A 21,942-nucleotide genomic window follows, 5' to 3' on the forward strand; every position below is an offset into this window, starting at 1 on the left:
AACAGAGAACAAAACAAACTTCTAAACAAACTGCTGGCTACCACAATCTATGCAGTGTCGCCAGAAAGCTTCAACGAAGCGAGCTAATTTTCTTTTCACCTGCGGGCTTAGTACACATCGCACGCACAATCTCACACGTTCGTCACGCCAGACTCACACTAGACATCATAAAACTGAACCCAAGATAAAATATTAAACTGCAGATTATAAATAAAAAAGCTCTGCAGATAAGACCTGCGATAAAACGGTGGTGCGACCGCTTTTTATGGCTAAAATAGTAGCTTGACAGTAGCCTCCGGCTCTACTGAGAATTAGATTTTTTTAGACTTGGCGTTTTTTTTTTACAAGTTATAATATGCAATTATGTTTCTGTGTTGTCTGTTCGTCGTTTAATAAAGTTGTTAGTTACAGATTTATTGTTTCTGTTATCAAGTTTGAGTGTCTCATATTTTAGGCAATTTGTTCAATTAATGTTACTATATCATATTGCTTTCTACTCTTAAATAAGGCAATTAATATGAAGTGTTTTATAATATATGAAATAAATTATTACGTATTGCTAAAAGTTTGAAAATCTATCAATATAAGAGTAGAAAATCGTGCTAACATTTTATGATTCTAGCAAAAATAGTAAAAATCTATCAAGGCGCTGCCGAACATAACTTCTTCGAACTTAACAATAAAACCAAGTCTTTCTTAAGACAGCAAACGCCTTTTATTCCATCCAATTTACGATAGCATCTAACAAATAAAATCACAATACGCTCTTTAAAATTTATAAAGAAACGTTCAGCCAGCAGTGAATTAAAACATGTAAGCGTCTCGGACCTAACCGTGGGGTTTAGAAAGCTGATGCTATAAATTATAGCGAAGAAGCACCGGATACAAAGCGACATGTATAATTTGCTACAACCAGTTCCTGCATAGCCAAGCCTCGGACCAGTAAAATATAGTGTTACTATCCAGTTATAAAATATCACATAAGAATTTATTTATGACTTTTTAGTATTATACTGGAGTGACCAGGTGTTTCGCGCGAATAAATTTTAAAGTTTAAAATCTTTGTAAAACTTATCTGATGTTTATCAAAAATACAAAAATCTAAACGTCGCGCTAGTGTTGCATGTCAAAATTATCGATAATCTCGTCTTGTCCTAGCTACTCGACAGACGATTTATTGTTCCACTGTTGCGAGGCGTTCACCTACGCGTTGCAAGTGTTTTAAATAACTCTAACGTTGTTATCGATGGAACATCAACAAAGACAAACTATGAGATTTATTTCACAGCACATTTTATCGATTGTCGTTTGTACTAACTCAGCCAATAGATGCCGACTGAGCATTCATGATACGAATAAAACTTTAATTAAGTTGCTGTTAGCAGTTAAATAACGACTGTAATGTACACGCTGAGCTGAATAAAGAACTAAAGCAACTCGACATGTTAACGAGAAATGTTAATTACACGGCGGATGGTATAACTATATCGTAATAGCTTTTATTATGGCGCCGAACAATATAGGTGAGCCTATTTACAACACATAATGCTATCACATTGTTATCAACACTTTTACTGAGGCACGATCGAAATTACGATGTAATTATAACGTAACCAAATAGAATTTATGTGTGTTGAATTAGAGGGAACTCTCCGAAGCGTGTAATATGCAATTCGCGATTTTAATTCACTTTGTAAACATCTTAACAGGAATGGCAAATGAAATTGAATGTGAATAGTAAAACTTCATTATCATAACCATTTGATGCAATCGCGATCTTTAATTACTTTTTCTATGGCAAGTTGACCATGCACCTTATTTGCGTAATAGTATCGATAAAATGCAATTGAGGCCAACACTTTTTTCATATTGACAGCTGATTGGATGATCGGTATCTTTAAAGTCGTGTCGAGAGAAATTGTTCGTTATTTTCTGTTAATTGTTTTCCGTGTTTGCTTTATGATTTATGTTTGCTGAAAACAGGTATTACTGCATGCATGGCGAGCTATGTAAGAGACCCGATATCCCCTCATCATATCGTCTAATAACTTACGTGATGCAATCGCTCCCTTTTGAAAAGGCTCGTATTTGTTTGCAAACTAGCAGCTTTGATGTTCATGTTGTCATGTTCTTTCCGCTGAACGCGTGAAAGGAACTCCAATCAGTGTCAGCAAGAAGTACGCGCCATGAAACGGCAGCAATAATGTGCAGGGGATTAATGATTGCAATAGAAAAGGAGTAGTGACAAATTGCTGGGCCCTCGGCCACGGAAACATTAACCAGTTTCCACTTGGTTCCAGCTACTTTAACACGACGATAAACAGCTAATATACTTTAATGCGCTGTTTTCATTTGGTTCTAAGCCCATTGGATAAGAGCGACAGAGTAATCACTACATGTTATAAAATTATGGCTACTATCAGTACCTTTGCAAATAAACAGACTGAAGAGATCTCATACTGTGTGTGTGTAATTTCGTTCTCACTACTTTATTTACACTGAAAGCACGTGTTTTAATTACATTTCCTTTAATATTCAGAAAAAAAAAACATTTAAATGAAAATGGAATTCTTCTTTTTTTCCCTTAGTTGAATAATTTTTTAAACCTACCAGAATAATTTAATGATACCGTATTTATATCTCAAAAAAGTCAAAGATGAGCAATTAATTGACAACAGTAGTTGTACAAGAAGCTCCAGTGTTTATTTTAAACTTTCTATAGGAAGTTGGGTGGGCGTGTATGTCCATAATAAGTGCTAATATTTTCGACCTCGATATCGATAAACGGGTTGGGCCGCACTATTAGCACGTTTGTAGACGAAGAGACGTACTACAGCAAAACTATTGTTTTTTTTTTTTTTTTCATTTTCTATTCGTTCTTGATTATTACTTTTCGTGCGGAGTGTAATATTTCACACAATTTAACACGCCCAAATGAAATATTCAATTGAAATAAAGCCTATTTCAAACTCGATAAACAAAACTACTTAATTATAATTTTAAATAACTGTCACTATTATAGTAATATTGTTTGGAATGCTGTACTAACCTTAGGATTGTTCAAAACTAAATGTTTAATACATATTTTACTGTCCACAATATCTACAAACTATGTTCGTTTGTTGAACACTTAGAAACGTGAGAACGGTATTTTAATAGCAATTTATTCCATTACATAGTTTGCTCAAATACAATACTTAATAGTCAATGTTAAGCTTTATCTCTAAACTACGTATTATCATCACAATTTGAGAATTTATGAGTTATTTACTCTATAATAATATAAGTTGGTTCAATACAAAGTGGACTAAAATTATTGAGTAAATTATTTTTATATAAGTAAATGCTTTTTCATTTTTTTTTTGTGTTATCCTTCCAGATATTAATCCTTACAGATGTTAACATACGAATAGTCTTTCCTATCAGAAAGCAAACAATAGTTTATTTGTCCCAAAATACTCAGTAAACACAAGCATAGGTCTTTGATAAGAGCCCTTGTAAATGCTACCAAATACGAGTAATTATTTACAAAACGTCGTAAAAGAAACAAACGGATCTAAACATCCTCAAACGTGCTAATATGTAAATACAATATCTAAAATTTCATACAACAGTGAATCATATATAACGGTAAAGTAAAACCGCATGTTCGTCAAGTTATAGAACTAAACAGTTATGTGGAAGCGGCAGGAAGATATTTGCATGTTCTGCTTACGTCATAAGAGAAAATCACCGTAATTATATTAAGTTAAGAATGTTGTAATATGCACGTACTTGAGACTTCAATATTGGAAAACATGTATTTGTCTAATTTGCGACTTCCGAATTGTAGAACTGATATTATTGGTATGCTTGTGCTTGCTAATGCTCGTATCACTCACTTTTGTATAGGAAAGTAGTATAAGGTACTTAAATGGCAAAAAAACTGCACCTATTTAAGCCTAGAGCATTTTCTAACTACGCAAGCGTAGGTAAAGAGAAGATTGATTTCGAATGATCGTAATACATAGGGTAAATCTGTAAATTCACAAAACTTTCGTGAAATATTGATTTGAATACTCACGTACCGTCGTCCTAGATCAAAAACTTTGAAATATTTTATGGCATTTCTATGAAATTAATAAAAATACCGTTGCAAAGCACACCCTACTTTTTCCTCCCGAAAAGTAAAGTCTAGTAAAGTTTGATATTACGAGGTTTTCACTCTAAAGCGTCGAATGTCGTTACGTGAATACAACGTGCGCGGTTGGCGAATTGAGTGCGTTTCACCGAAAAACAAATAGGTACTAACATTATTAGCAATTTCATATTAACTGCATTATTAGTTACAAAATAACCTGAAGCCATTATTCAAGCTTTTTCCGTCCAGCGTATGAGAAAGCGGCGATTGTTTGACCTCGCCTTCGCACGCAACGCATACCTTCAGAACGTACGAACGTACCTTTATCTCACGCTTGCTATGCGCGAATTATAATTATTTAACTTAGAGCTGTTGTCTTAGTTACGTAAGTTTCATGCATGTGCGGAAGATGGTTAGAGAAATTATGTGTTTGTTTCCTTGGATGATACGTCTTAGCATTTGTGATATCTTCATGTTTCATTTCTAACTAGAAATGGCAGGTTATACTTAAGACGTCCACATCTGATTGTTGTGATTAGTATTGGTGCTATATGAACCTTTCTTTGACAAAATGGATCAAGTGTCTTAACTGTTCATCAGGAGTGATAAAATGTGGCATTCTCCAATTCTCAAATCGTTTGAGAACGCAATATTTTTTTTATTTGACAACGAATCGAACTGACGGGCCATAATATTGTTGAAAATAATTTCTAATTTTCTTTGACAAAATGGATCAAGTGTCTTAACTGTTCATCAGGAGTGATAAAATGTGGCATTCTCCAATTCTCAAATCGTTTGAGAACGCAATATTTTTTTTATTTGACAACGAATCGAACTGACGGGCCATAATATTGTTGAAAATAATTTCTAATAGCAAGTACCGATAACGTAATTACTCTCCACCATTTGCACATGCCGTCCTAAATCTGTGATCTAAATCTCCTAATCTGAGAATACTAGGCCTATATACTAAGATAATTATGCGTGACTAAACCGTACCTGACTTCTCGTAACCATTAACCCGTAAGTCGTAAACGAGTGAACAGATTAGCGTAAAATTTCATAGACGATAGATCAAGCTTTAGATTACAATTAGCATTATATAGTGTACTGCTAATAATGTGGCTAATGCTGATGGAACGATACATAAATAAGGAGATACAAACTAAGGTTTGTCTGTGGTTACGCCCGTCAGCGTATCATAATGATCTCTAACTGTATTGCGATCCTGAATACTTAATTGGCGAATTCAGCCCACGAACCTGCAATTGACCGACTTATACTTTATTGCGGATTTTCACCATTTTCAGACTAACTTCTAACGGTAAACGTTTACGACTCATTTTTTTCCACTTTGTTTCCACTAATAAGCTTTTTCCTTTACTGGATCAAAAACATAAATGTCATGTATGATCAATTTTCTGTTACAGTCTCAATGTGTCAATCACAATTTGATTTGATTACACGAACAAGATTGACTCGTCAAACAAAACAAACAATTGAATAGCTGATATAATCGAATTAATTTAAACTGTTGGGCCCTCGATCAAGTTCACTCCGTCTGACGAACGATGACACAGTTTCCATTGTTTTGTGTACCGATTTATAGCATATCGAGACATTCGATTGTTTTATTTGCCAGTCACAATCGAATAAGTAGAGCAAGTGAATAATTGAATTTGTTTTGTTTAACAACCATCGTTAATCGATTTAAGCTCACGTTACCGCTGCAAGCAATGCCAAATCTAGAGCCGCCTACAGTTACATTCGTTGATTAATAATTTAATCTAATTGAAACTTACTAAAACAATAAATCAAAAAGTGTTCGTGAGAATATTTGTTTATTGAAATGGCGAGATATTTCGAAAGGCCACACTTTAATGTGGTTTTATACTAGTCAGACATCAAGGGCGGGTTTAATAGGTTTAGACTAGATTTCTACGGTCAGATATTCATAATCTGTAATAATAGGTTTGATACACGGAATGTGAGTAATTAGTTATTTGTCAACTACAACGCAAATAAGGTAATGTTTACAAGGTAACGCTCTAGGTAATTTTGATCTGATAGGTACTTAATCGTTCATAGCTTCGTAAATAAACCTTTTCGTCGATTAGGAAGATCTTTCAACACAGGTACCTTTAAAGAGTGATTTTTATCTGATATTAAATAAAATCTCGCCAAACAGCAATAGATAACGCTGAAAGCGACAAATGGTAGGCGTAACACAAAATATTTAAAAAGCTTTGTCATTTAAGATAAATTGACGTATTCGGAACCGATTTGTTCGACTACAAAAAAGCGTTTCGTAATACTTAATCGAGTAATTATTTTAATTTTCCTCTTTTGTTAGAAAACGCTAGCTCATAAATATTCGATACAAAATATTGACTTTTGATTACAAGTATTGTTTTACAAACTTTTTTTAATAGAAACATATTAATAGTGGTGATTTCCGAAGACTGTAATTTGTAATTGAATTTTTATGTTTCAATTTCTATGAAGTGGTTTTTAACATTTATTTTGATTAATCATTGCGATGTTTTTTTAAGAAGAATTTTATTTTTTTCTTTAGTTACTTTAAAATCAATTTCAAGATAATTGCCTGCAAGTGGAAAGTAGGTTAGTCATCATGCGCGACCTCTCCAATGCTCTTCATACGCATAAAAGTAGGGCGGGGAAAATGTTTAGTACCTATAGGTACTAAGTCCATTAGAAATATAGGTATGAGGCTGGTCTGTTTTGATCAAAATAAAGAAGTCATTGACATTGTTTTTCACGTTTATAAAGAAAAGAAAAAAACGCACATAATTCTTGAAACAAGACACTGCCGCTCAACAATTTTTTCTAGACTAATAAAAAATATCCACTTTTAGCCCCAAAGTAAGATAAACGATGTACAACAGTAACTGAAATTGTGGTCTCGATACTTACCTAAACAGTATTTCGGCCAAGAGTTCACACCAGTAATGTAAGGGTTGTCAAACATTAATATAGAACAGTGATAGAATTAGTACCTTGTCCACTATGCTAATTTTGTGCAACTCATTAGCTATTCAGCTGTAATTAATTAAACAAGCTTTGATAGCCGTCATTTGTAGTACAAAGCGGCTCCAACCGCTTTTGGACTACCAAATAAAACTCAATTAAAATTACGTCATGTTTATTTTAAGGCAGGTTAATAATCATTAGAAATCGTCAACTTGTCCTGAAGAATATTCCTACAGTCAGCGGTAAAAAACTAAGTGTTAGAATAACATGGAATCTTAAGAGTCAAAATATTGACGGAAAACTTGATACAATTTATTACAACTTAACTTCCATTCAGGCCATATAACGAGAAACTAAAATGTAGGTACGTGAAATATAAAACACAGTTAAAATAATTATATAATAAACCACTGTAACCATTACCCATTACGTTCTGTTTGCAAAGGAAACGACTGAAACATAAAATATTAATGTCATAACATAATTACATTTAGCGGTAGGCGAGATTACCTTTCACGACCACGAAACTTAATCTAGTAATTCCTATTTCCTATGTAGTTTGATACGAATAAGCCTTATTTATATCACATTCAACTGTCGACTGTGGTTCATGGTGTGGCCCACCCGCTCCCTTTTTATGGGAGCCAATTTGGCTATGATGGGGACCTGTGTCACGATTCATATTAAAATCTTCCTAATATAATTATTTGTCCCTGTCACAGGTTCTTCGATATTCAAATGCGTTAATTTAGTGTTAGTTGACGATGAGGCAAAATTCTCCTCAGTAAAACAAACAATATGAAGTTTTCTACATTGTGTTTGGAAAGCATTTAATCGGATAAGTAGTCTTTAGAGTCAACCCTATCATAATATTTTCGCTTTCGTCCCATTTTGGACGAAATTCACATGAAACAGAGCAAGTCGATTTCGATAAACTATTTTTTGTACAAAAACTGACCGAAACATCTTTTTGCCTTACATTTTTTGTCACATTTCTGGTAATGGATAACCATCGTCTTATTTTGCTAGTTAGATGTTTTTTAGAAGCCCAGTTTAAGCCTAACTTTTTATTCTGTGGCCTAAGTTGCGAAGGTAATTTAAAGACCTGTTGGTCTGCAGTAAACGTGGAAAGTTCATACGTCAAATCAGTCAATGACTCACTTCCTAATTAATTGACCTGTAGGTCGTGGGTGGGAAATTAACTTAGGCCGTATTCTGTAGTTACGGCTAGAAGGCGGGACGGTGGAAAGGAATGGTGGGGACAGTTGACCGTCCACGGCGCGGCATCCACGTAGGCACATGTTGTAGGTAATCTCAAAAGCGCAGTCCTTCTGTCGATGTTCTTATTATATGGTGGTATATAAACTTATTTACCTTCAAAAACTTACGAGGTTTTAACGATACTTGGTCCGAAAGGAAAAGCAGCACATTTATTGATATTTTATATCCTAAAGAACATCGGACATCAAATACACGACTCTAATCCAACTTTACAAATTGCTTCTAGGAATTAGGTACATCTATCAATACTGATTTAATCGTGTCTATTAATTTTAATTACTAAACAGTTCGAAACACTAAAATAATTTATCAATCATCCCATATCCCACCAGTTATATTTACAGTCGAAGCGCACCTTAAATCTTTTGTACTAATTCGTCTTGCTTTAATTGGAAGTTCCCAAAACTAGTATAACATGGCACATAAATCAACATGTTTGTCGGCTTGCTGAGACAAGTCGACGCTAGATTAGGGCTGGCCCACGTATCTAATATATTGTATAATCTTATCTTGCTCGAATTTGACCTCCCTGTCACTTCCCGTTAATGTTGTAAGAGGCTGGCTGTGGAAGATACTCTGGTAACCAGTATGTGAATATTTTCTTCTATCTAGCTTTTTATCTACTAGTGATAGCTAAATCCTTTCATAATGTAAAATAATAGGTACGCCAGTATGAAGGATGCCATTCAACCAAGACTTTCTTAGATTTATTTTCTATTAACTCCTACCAAGCCACTCCCTTGCCCTAGCACCAGCAAAGAACCGTATAAAAACCTAATTAGTGAACAACAACACAAAACACACTACATAGCATTAGCTTCATAGAACCCGACACACAACTTCTTCACGTATTTTGATTTATGGTCATTATTCGCCCACATTGTTTACCCGTACAATTTCAACATTCAAACGGACATTTTCCTAGATTAGTTGTCAACCCTACACTAGATCCGCGGTTAAGGAATGTGGCTGTGACGAAACGCAAAGGCCGTGCTGGGTGCGAGCGGTACTCGCTTATTTGAAGTACCTACTATGAAATTAAAGGCAATAATGTGTACCGTGCACCTATATAGTAATCTGTTCGGAAATGATTTAGCTTCAGAAGGTATATTAAAGTCATTAAACTGATTCGATTTGCTATCAAACCTTAATAATGTATGTGATCGTATCGTAATAAATAGAGCATTTACTGAAACGAAAAAATCTTTTACTTTCACCTCAATCTCAGTTTTGTTCCTTTCTTTCATCTTACTTAGTAAGTATTCTTCAAAAGAAATAAAGTCAGCTTATCCTATAGGTCCATCGTGTAAAGGTGGGTCTATAAAGTGAAACAGCTATATTATTCCATGATTTGCTTATGAACGAGTGGGAGGTAAGCTAAAGATCAAAGCTTATGGAAATGTAACGAGGAAACAGTTATGAAATGAAAAACAGTCTAATGCTTCACATTGCAGCAATGCAGTTACCGCTTGCTTTCTCGTGCTAAAGCAAAATAAACTTTATTGGCATGTAAATGAGGTAACATTTTACAGGAGTTAAATAACTCAAGTGCTTGGAATCTACTTCATCTCAAGTGCCAAAATAAACAAATTGACTGTCAAGACCGTCAATCACCTTCGTCTAAGTACTTAGTCGGCATTTAATGACTGATTTTAATATAGGTGCTAAAGGTACTAATACCTTATAAGTACTTACAAAAAAAAATCAAAACTATTTTGAAAAATGTGATCCTGTCTCCAGTTTAAATAATGTTCGGATTGAAAAACAAAGTATAAAGAACCATGAAATTTTTAACAACTTCATCTGAGCACTTAATCGGCTTCATCCTCGAATAATATTTTTTTCGATGGCAACCCTTTTATTTTTTACGCTGGCAATCAAACAGCTGGCCTGCGCAGACGCACCGCGTACGGAAGACAGGTGCGTTCACTTCCTTTGTTTAAATCTAACCATAATATTACATGAAATGAGCAGTTTCAAGTTATTACTAACTGTAGATATTAGGAACTGTTATAGGAAATCCATCTTCGACGTCTAATTTAACACCTGAAGCTGAATGGCTATTTTCTATGTATTTTAGTAAATTGACCACATTTAAGATGGTTTTGTTTTCCAAATTCCTCAGTAAAAGTAAATTTTATTATTCTAGTTCTCATTCGAGAAGAAATTGACCTACCGCTGAAAATCGGTGCTAAAATCTGTACAAACATAAACATGAAGTCAGAATTAAATAATTGAATCTTTACACTCCGATTCAACTGCAAACATATAACAAACCTCTAAATTAAATATATTACATCACACACAAACAAACATTTGTTTCTACAACACACAACGCCTCCTTACTTTAAAGTTTTGAAATCAATTGCGAAAACAATTAATTAGGTAAACCACCTATCAATCCAAATCATTTAATTGAACATTCAAAAAGCTATAGAGTAAAAGGTGCCCATTGGTCAATCACATTTGAATTAGCTGATGCGAAATGAACTGGTAGGTCACGGAATAATATATCGTAATTTTAATGGAAGAGAATGTTTGAAATGTAAGTACGTCAAAGAAAATAAGACAAATACAAATGTAATTCAATTACCAGTCACAGTGGAAGACTGTCTTTTGTTTTAGCCAGCTTCAGCGACGTCTACAAAAAATTGTCTTCTATTATTGAAGTAGGGTTCTTGATAAATGTGTCGATGCACGCTGCCCGGTAGTCTCACTACGTTACCGACTGATTGATATACAGAGAAGCGACATTAAAATAACCCAAGTTTATTAATTTCCTTTCCAGGTATCAGTTGCTCCAAGAATCAGACCCCCAAGTGGTGTGAACTCTCATAAAAGGTGTCGAGTAGCATCATCAAGTAGTTTGATTGCGAAATGATTGCTAACATCCGGACGAAAGAGGCTCAATATTATGACAGCTGATTGCACCACTCAAGAAATTAACCAACTTAAAATGTATAGTTACGGATCATAAATACACGATCAATGCAAACTGTAGCTAATAAATATAGGCATTACTAATACGCAAAGTCAAATAAAGCTACAGTTTCTCTAACGGTACAGTTAAAGGCTTAACTCGAGTATATTAACAAATCAGTATTAAACTAATCGATATAAAATTATAAAGTTTAATCGCCATCTTTAAGCAGGCTATTAGCCAAATAATAATAAATTCCCAGTCATGGTCATGCTAGGCAGCATTATCTAAATTGATGCAAAATATAGTTTACTTAACAAATTGTTACCATAACTACAATATTACAACACAATAAGCGATTTTCGATCGACGTAGGTGGGCGTCGTTCTAATGAATCGATTTCGTTATTCGATTTCAATTTCAATCGAATTCCGATAAAGTTTTAATAAAATTGTTTGTAAAGTGCTGATGTAGATTTGCGGCGTTCTTAAAATAAATGTTGTAATGTTTTGTTGGTTTATAATTTCTATCGACATTTTAGTCACCATTTGGTGTACCATCGTCATAGTTCTAACATTCAGGAAGCAATATCGTCTGTATGCAGGCATTCTCACATATCAACATCATTCCTAACATAACATTTTTCCAAGAGGCTAAAACTGTCATGATCCTCTTTTCGATAAACAGAAGATTACGACTAAAGAACTAACAAACAAAGAAGAACTAACACTCAAAGTTCCTATACCAAGAATGTCCTCTAATCAGCATCGTATCTCATACAACAGCGATACCGAGCGAAATCGCAAGTAATAACTAGTGTCCAAAAGCGAACAAACTTAATAAATTCAAACATATCGTCGCGGCCAGACAAGTTGTTTAAGTGCCCCGATAATGTTTTCACTTGCACAAACCGACTGTTCAATAAAACCACCAGTTTTATAACCAAAGATTAATCTTAAACTGGAGCGGAATTTGTTGTAAAACAAGTCTTGCAAACAATTCTTGCACAACTGTTATACTTCTGTTGAATTTTTGTACAGCTCAAAAAGAATTCTAATCGCATGTAATTGGTTGTAGTTGTATCTGATTACGAAGAGGCTGGAGATAAGGTATTTGATAGTGCATTGCCAATCAGGAGATTGTGAGCACGTGATAAATTGTACCGTTACATCATTGCATTTTACAGTTTGGATGCATTACACAAAATCGAGGAACTGAAATGACTCATTTTCATTATCAGAATGTCAATCTGAATGAGACTAGCACTTTAGGGGTGCAACAGAGCCAATGCAATCATCCTGTGGTTATAGGGAGTAATTAAAAGAGCATTCGTATGCATCTAAAATTATCGATTAGTCTATACATATAATAAATCTGTAAAAAAACTGTGTCTGTACATTGAATATATTAAAAAAATAATAATTGGGCGGGGTTTAGAAACAGTAATGGAGCACAAATCCAAAAAAAAAATTCTGTCTGTTTGTCTGTATGTCTGTATGTCTGTATGTCTGTATGTCTGTTTGTTTGTACACGCTAATCTTCCGAACTACTGAACGGATTTCAATGATTTTTTCTTTGTTGTATCAGTATTAAACCTGGTCAACATATAGGCTATAATTTATCTTCGAAACTTGAAGACCTGATGCAGAACTCCAACAGACCAACAAAACTATAAGAGATACAAAAATGGTGCCATAGCAAAAATTGTTTCATGTGATGAGCATTTTCAGCTGAGATAATAAATTTTAAGATCTGGAACACCTGACGTGGAACCCCAAGAGCCCAGCTTCTCTGTACCATATACAGGTATGACGTTTTAGCAAAAGTTGTTCAATTTGATAAGCACTTTCTATTGACTTATACAAATTGAAGATCTAAAACACCTGATGTGGAACTCCAGGGGCCCAGCTAGACTATAGCATATGAAGATATGAAGTTTTAGCAAAAGTGGTTCTATCTGATAAGGACTCTCTATTGACATATAAACATTGAAGATCTGGAACACCTGATGTGGAACTTCAAGAGCAATACTACACTTGGAATGTATAGAAATGAATGTTATGAAATAGGTATGGTGAATCAAAAAAAGTAATTAGTCCGTCTTTTAGATAACCCTAAAATAATGGACACGTATTTTTCTTTTCTCTCTCACACAAACAAATAATAACGAAGATACAACAAAGCTTGAATTTCGTGTTAAGTCACTACTTAGTACAAATTTTACATACCTAGACGTGGCGTCACGAGCCCCCACTCTCCGACTTTGTTGCATTATATCTCATTATTATTTTGTATGTCTCTTCAGACCTCGGGACTACAGAGTTCCGAATTTTTGGGAGGCAAACGTGGGGCCGAAGCCAACACGCTGAAGCCCTTTTGAGACAACTTTAATGAAATGGTGACACAACACCGACGATTATCCCTTTATACACTATAGAAATGAACCCAAGGACAATCCCCGGTGGACGTCGTTAAAAAAAAAGACAATCCCCGGTTCTGTGCCAAACTATTGCTAACTATGGAGGAAAACTACTTGGGCTATTGTGATGGGATGTTAGTGGATGACAATGTATTAGGTACATGTAAAAATGGCAGGTGGAGACTCGCCACCTCACTTACTGGGCCCCCGGGAACCAGTCACTGAATAGCAACAAGAGGGCAACAGGGACATGAGCGGCTGAAGGGTGAGGATACCTCGTCGGACTTTAAACGCAGATTACGCACCTACCCTCCGAGCAGGGCTACTAATCCTGCTCTAGCGACTCCACTCTAGACGGCCAAGCCAAGCCAGAGGCGTGAGACCTACCCCCGTCATGGTTCACTCCGACCGGCCGGAGATGGGGGACATTATACTCTCCCTGGAGAACTCAGTATATATAGCCCCGCGGGGTCGCTACTCCCCGTCATCAGCCTCAGATGTCCTGCGGTGCCTATATCTCATTATTATTGTCGTTATTATCTCAAGAGCCTTTGTCCCAATTATGTTAGGGTCGACTTCCAGTCACGATGCAACTGAGTACCAGTGTTTTACAAGGAGCGACTACCTATCTGACCTCCACAACCCGGTTACCCGCTCAAACCAACACCCCTTGGTAAGACTTACTGGCTTCTGACTACCCATAACGACTGCCAAGAATGTTCAATGACAGCCGGAACCTACAGTTTAACATCCCCTCCAAATAACGGTCATTGGTATCCAAAATATACGTAGAAAGTATATACGAACTTAGAAAAGTTGCATTGGCAGGCACTTGCCAGACCTGGAATCAAAGACGCACGCTCATACTTGAGAGATTGGTTTTCTACCCACAAAACCACCACGACTTCCACTAAATAACCACGACTTTGTCATCTATTTAATGTTTTTTTACGTAATAATACGTGTAATATTTTTGCCACACACAACTTAAATGCGGACTAATTAGAATCACTACTTTTATCCCTATGGTCACGTCTATTGCGGTTCAGTTCTCAGCGTTTTGTTTAGTCTGCTGTGCTTTTGCCGTTAAAGTACAAAAATTAAATATATGGAACGTTTCTAATGGTTATGCGTATTCCGTTGTTTTCAAGTCAACGGGCCCTTAAAATTCAATATCAGACTATTCAGATCTTTGATTTTGCTGACCCCGTAGTCGCTGGCATAAGGGACAGGATCCGCGTACGAAGTCGCGGGCAGAAGCTAGTCTAAAATAATCGCATAGGCAACATAGGTTTGGGTAACACAATACAAAATGGCGATTAATTAACTGCCTGTACGTGCTTTACCAGTAGATAAAGTATGGAATATAATGTAAGGCAATAAATCATTGAACGATTTATCTATACGAGTACGAGATCGTCACGATATCGTGACACCATATTAGAAGGTATACAGTAACTTAACAATAACCAGAACATTAATAATCAAAAGTCATTATTTATGTCTCTATATAATATTAAGTCAACAGGAGCCATTAAATTAATGGGCGTTAATTAAGCGACATTACTTATGCAGTCGTAAATTTTTGTTAATATGTGATCTTAAACCAGTTGCACGCTTGAGCTGGTCACACGATGTAAATGGAAAACATAAGAAGTTATGCCACTAAACATGTTATATGATATATGATAAACGTGAGAACATCACAAATGAGTAATCCAAACTAATATTATAAATGCGAAAGTAACTCTGTCGGTCTGTCTGTCTGTCTGTCTTTTCTTCACGCCTAAACTACTGAACCGATTTGTGTTAAATTTGGTACAGACATAGTTTGAAACTTGAGAAAGGACATAGGATAGTTTTTATAACAAAAAAAAATAAAAATAAAATTATTCCGGACATATAGCGCCATCTATTGGTCAAATCAAAAATCTGCTGGTAGTCACTATTCCACGCGAACGAAGTTGCGGGCAAATGCTAGTATCTTATAAGTATCAAAGTCATGTATAACATACAACATACTTTTCTAACCTCATGAAATCCACATGACACAACGAAAAAAAATCCAAATTAAGATTTGAATAAATAACAAAAGCCCTTTCAAGTGACACCGCAACGGCGATTATATCTTTAAAATAAAATATAGGTACTCATAAACGTCAAAATCAATGTCGTACATTCACAGCTTAATACTGAATTGGGAATAATGTCTATATGGATCTGATTTCATCGAATGCCCCGATCATTACCTGAGCGGAATGACTTGATTCCTAAAAGGAATTATCGTAAAATATTATATCAAATCTGTTTCATCAGATTACTTTATTTTTTTAACTATAAAAAGTTTTACGTTTCAATATTTTATTTTATTACTTAGTACCTTCAATCTTGTTTCACATTTACAACTGTATATCAGATTTTAGCAAGTTTCCCTGAACTGAAAGATTCGAAAAAAGATTGACATCCATTACACTTAATCAATTCGGGGAGAAAAATATAATAAATAAATCCAATTATCCGCACCCAAAACTGCATTTAAAATTGTACATTGCAATTCACACAACCTATACGATTCACATTAATGAGACATCAATCACTGCAAACCGACATCTAATTGAGCCGTACACTTACTGATTAGACAAAAAAGTCGTCGCATGAAAAATGAACGTACTTACATTTTTAATACAAGTCTAAGATCTAAACCAGCTTATCTTTTTGCTACCATCAACATAGATCAACCAGTAACCACTGGTTTCAAGCCCGTTAACTACGCGTGTCGAATCGAAAACGAATCGACAACCGCACATAATGGATGTTACATAAAATTGTACTTACGCAGAAATTATGACACCGAAGTGTTCGCATTACTCAAATTATGCTTCCTTCTCGTACATCTGAAACAAGAAATTAAATGTATTAGATCACAATAAGGAAATAAAACAGGACGACATGAAAACGTACTTAATAAAATCAGTGATAGTGTAATGCATAAACACTTTTTACTATTGAAGCCTTCATACATAACCGCAGAAGGGAAGTAGCTCATAATAACAAATGAACGTACATCTCCAAGCACACAAGCAGTTCATATCAATGAAATATCACAAAGTTCCCAATAATCTGAACCTAAATCGAAAGGCAAAGTTCTAGGAACCCATCGCTTCCTACAGCAACAAAAAGTCGTTGCATCATGATCCTTAAGGTCAGCTCCCAACATTGTCTAACCACAATGGCAATTGTGAGAAAGAATCGCCACGGAACAATAGGACCGAGTCAGCAATTAGCAGTACCAATTAAATATTTGTTTAGATAGCATATTGTTGTGGTCGATGTGTCGGCCAAAACAAAGATGAGGAGTGAAATTGAAGACAATTGTTTGTGGTTCGTAATTTGATTTCTGATGCTTTCTTGTAATTTCATACTTCGATTTGAACAGAGTAATAGCAGTTGGAATTCTATACACCAATGTTTATCGACTCAATCATTGTCAATCTGAAGAGGAATAAAAGCTCATAAAATCAAATACAATGGAGATGTGAAAGAAAGTGACTGGTATACAAAATATAGGTATCCTAAATAACGCTAACCTAGTATCTCTTCGTAAGTGTATATCGATAAAATTGAAGATGATAAATAAAAACAATCGTACGTAGATGACATGACAACAGACCTATGGGCCAATTGTTTCTTTATAATGGAGAAAAAAATCCAAGAATAAAATTATAGTATACGCAAAATCACATTAACCTTGGTACTGGGAACATGTCCAACCATGGAATGTAACCATAGGTTGTCATTAATTGATTACATGGAAACAGAATGCAAAATAAAAGGATAGCCTCATTGTTCTTCTGTTAGTGAGGCTTTTATATCTCCGGATTTGATTCTGAGATTTAAAATGAATCACTAGGTTTCTTGTAGTAAAATATAGGGGTCGATTGAGTGGTACAATAAGTTTCTATGAAGCAAAATCTTATTGTTATATTCAAATTGAATATTACAATTGTATAAAGCGGAATAAATACTATTAGAGCAACACAAATAAACAATATCGCGATCGGCCCGAAGTTTAATTTGGGCATTCACCATGCAAAGGTTTTTTTTTATACTTAACATCATATTCGAACGTAGACATACAAAGAGACTTGGTGTCATGTACAAACAAAACAAAAAGAAATGTAACATAACAACCCTTGCATAAGTGATGTCAACGTTTCGGTGCGCTGCGTAGGCGCACAGTGGGTGTGGGAACCGGTCCACGTGACTCACTTGTTGGACAATAATTTTGGCGGTCCGACAGTTACGTCATCAAATTAATAGGAATAGGGTTGAAATGTTTAAGACGATGGTCGTAAACCCGGTTGATGTCAAAATATTAAATGGCAAGTGTACTGAAATATTGACTAAAAGTCGTGTAATGAAAGCAGCGTAAGGATTGGACACGGCAGTTGAATTATTTTGTTTTGATGAAGTAACTCCTTGATCGTAGAGAAAACGAGTCGAGCTATAAAGTGATCAACTACATCAACTACGTAGAAAGTTAATCAATAGATGCAATCTGTGAATTCAGCTTGTTTGTAATAGAGACTTGAATATGAAATATTAGTCTAATGTTTCATCTTTTGCTATCATGCGATTTTATCAATGACTAAGTTATTAACATCATAAACATTAACTAGCATGGTATATTATAGTTAAGGGTAAATTTATTTCTTCGAATTAGGAAGGACACATGATTGGTGATTTGTATTTTTAAGACCACATTTTTAGTAATTCGATCTCATAAAAAAATATGTTCACAGAATGGTTTAAAATTGCATTAATACTTCTCCAAGTTTCCAATTGACACAAGCGCCACTTGGAAAGCTAGTCAGTATAAAGTTAATCTACTCATTTAAACAAATCCTACTAATAACTTGGTTAAATGTTTTCACACTAAAGCCACAGCGTGTGTAGTAAACGAAATTAAGTACCACTAAAGTAATGCCAGGTGGCAGCTAGTCTACCAGTAGGATAATAATTTAATCCTATTGGTTCATATTAGTTTCGAGTAGTACAAGACCCCTTCTAAGATGCAATTGGGAAACGTTCCTAACATATATTAATACAGCTTACGGCCTACTTTCAACTACAACATTTTGAATGTTTAAATCCAGCCTGAATTAAGGATCATTTAAAATTGTATCATAGTTTGCGCATAATATTAACATATCTTAGATTGCTTATTGCTTTCGGTATTGCTAAACAAGGGTGACGATTTTATGTCTTTGGATCAACGATGATGGATTAACTACCGATATCAATCATCTTAAACTTCAAGTTTCCGTATGTTACACCACGTTTCTATAAACTCGTCCACGACTGGTTTGACTGGGCATCTAACCTGATCGATCATTAATAGATTTATGAGAAACAAGAATTGTATCGGGTTGTTGAAATGCTCTTTTTGCTTGCCATCTAACTAAATTCAAAAGGATTCTTTGTCGGATATTTTTATGGTTTGGGTAACAGTGGTAGCGTCTTAATTAAGATGTATAACAACCTCGGAAATCAAACTGATATCGACAAATACGGTTTAGCAATTAGCAGATTTAAATAAAAGCGATTGTCAGATTGATCAACCGTGTTGCATGCTTATAATTTTTGTAACGAGAGTATTTTTTTCATCGTCGTCTCTATAGGTATATTTTTAACGTATCATAATTTTCAAAACTACTCAACCGTAATAATATTTTCATCCCACCATCTCGGAAAGAATAGTTTTACCCTTTGATATCTGAGCGCAAAAGCCGTTTTTATCCTCTAGAGCGGCAAAGTGATTTGAATTTAGAACATCGTGTGCATTATTACTCCATTTGTGACAATCTTGATAAGACTTTTCAAACTAATACATATTAAAAAAAGGGTATGATTTAAGCTGTCACCAATTTAATTCATTTTGTGTTTCTTAAATAATAGGGTTTGCCCTCAAAATAGTAGATTTGTCACCAAATGTAGTCACCAAACAATATAAAATCAATTCCACAATAAATTACCGAAAATCATGGAGATATGGGGTCAAGTACAAAATAAATGGTTTTGTATGTATTATTAGGTTTGTCCTAATAGTATTTAAGCAAACTAATTTTAAGGGATCACCAATAAATCATATATTATATCACTAGAAAATGTCATGAAGGTCTAAAAATGTAGGGTGGTCGTCATCATTCTTTCAACCAAAAGAGTCTACTACTTAACTGGCCATGTGCCTCCCCCAAGGGTCTTAAGTTCCACAGGTAGTATAAATATATTTAAATTAAATTTCTAGCTAAATAGTAAATAAAACACTTAATTAAAGTAAAAATAATCAAACTTTATTGTTAAAAATAACAATTACTGAATAATCAGCGCTGGTTTGCATTTTGAAGGGCGCCCCCTTTTTCGTTTCTGGCCGATTAGTACATTTTTTGCTTCTGGTGGGGGGTTGGCTAGCTTTAAGCGTATGGCTAATCCGCTAATATGCTTGCACATATAATTTTTGTAAAACGCAGGGCAGTTGCATTTTCCATGTATCCAATCAATATCGTGCGGTAGATCCACTCTCCATTTGCTGAACCATTGAACTTTGTAGTCATCAAAATCAGTCCATGCATTTTCAAAGTGTTGTATTATGTCTGCCTTCCCAGCAGGTACTTCGTAGTGTTTAAAAGTATCGTCACTATTCGTCAGTAGTACTTCTTTAGGCAACTTCGCCCATTGGTAGGCTTCTGTCCAGTCTTTCAGAGTCATAGTTGGTAATGTCGCAAATACTTCATCGACAGCTAATGACCATCCATTTACAAACTCTGAGGCAACTGTCAAGAAACGAGACAGTGGCAAACGTTCGCGGAGCGTGTATTCATCTTTGATTACTCGGTTGTGTGATTCTAATGCATTATTAGTCGCTGGTGAACCCATGTGAGCACCCAAGTACCAGTTCCAGTTTTGTATGAGCCATTGCTCCTCAAAATAATGGATAAAAGTTGTCTCATTCTCCCGTTTCTTCAAGAATGCTTTTGAAGCTAACTCGAACGTTTCTGAATCAGTTACTGCTTGCAGAGTATTCACATCTGACAATAAATCTTTGTGAAAAATTTTTCGTGTATCTTTCTCTACATGAGCTTGAATTTTTTTTTAGCATGTGCCCAACACATACGAATAGTGACATCTTTACCAAATACCTCTATAAATGCATTTTGTACTGCTTTCGCTGCATCACAGACTAGAACTTCAGGTTTCAAGACGTGTGAGTACAACTTAAAGATATTAATCTTGATGGCATCAAACAACAACTTAAAGTCTTCTTTTTCCTCATTAGTTGCAACCCCAAGCCCGAATGGATGAAATCTTTTGTTTTTGTCTGTACTTCCAACGACGAGAATGGGAAATCCTTGCCATACCAACTTGTATGTAGCATCAGCATGAAAAACTTTTACGTCACGTGCTTTTTGCAGCAAATATTTTGTTGATAGTACAAATCTAAAGCGCGATGAACTAGTATCTTCAATCACTTCATACCCAATAACATAAACTTCATGTTCGTTGTCAGGAATCGGCGAATGAGACCTTAACCAAGCTTCCAATTCACCTAGGCTGATCGTGGGCTGTCCATATTTACAACGGCGTCTGTCAATTAAATAAGTCCTTAGTAGGGACATTTTTGGCACTTTAATATCATCAATTTTAGATAAATTTGCAAGTATGGCTTTTGGTTTGAGATGTAAGTCGTATAACTTGTTTATTTCTTCCTTTACTCTGTCACTAAGCCCATAACAAGCGAGCGTTTTCGAATCGTGGTCATGATCAGAATCTGTCCGAAACAACAACACTTCATCCGAGAATGAATACATGAGTAAATACAACTGAGCTGAACATTGTGGTCCCTTCCGCACCACTTTATTGCATCTAAAGTACTTTTTTCTCCCTTCCTCTATATCATGCGTTCGTAGAAAAGACCAAGTTTTTTCAGCCTTTACGTACTCCTCAGCACTGTGTTTGTTTTCAAATTTTTTAACGAAAATCCAAACCTTGCTTTGTGACCGTTTCTTCTTTGGTATGGTGCCTCCATCAGTGACGGTATTTTCCTCATCAGACTCCAATATCGGCACTTTCTCCACAAATGATTGCTCGACGAACGACGATAAACTTTTTGAATGAATTGCATTACCTTCACCACTACTTGATGCCATTATC

At 35.2% G+C, this 21,942-nt stretch overlaps 1 protein-coding gene across 1 annotated transcript in view; it reads right to left on the bottom strand.

Annotated features, from left to right (window-relative positions):
* The window catches only part of LOC124634227 (cadherin-99C), a 142,782-nt gene that overhangs the window by 35,980 nt on the left and 84,860 nt on the right, over positions 1-21,942 (bottom strand). Inside the window, exon 3 of the mRNA XM_047169678.1 lies at positions 16,567-16,625. The gene's annotated coding sequence lies outside the window, so the exon portion shown is untranslated. The remainder of the gene's footprint in view (positions 1-16,566; positions 16,626-21,942) is intronic.

Source organism: Helicoverpa zea, chromosome 11, assembly GCF_022581195.2.
Source record: "Helicoverpa zea isolate HzStark_Cry1AcR chromosome 11, ilHelZeax1.1, whole genome shotgun sequence".
Taxonomy (NCBI): Eukaryota; Metazoa; Arthropoda; class Insecta; order Lepidoptera; family Noctuidae; genus Helicoverpa; species Helicoverpa zea.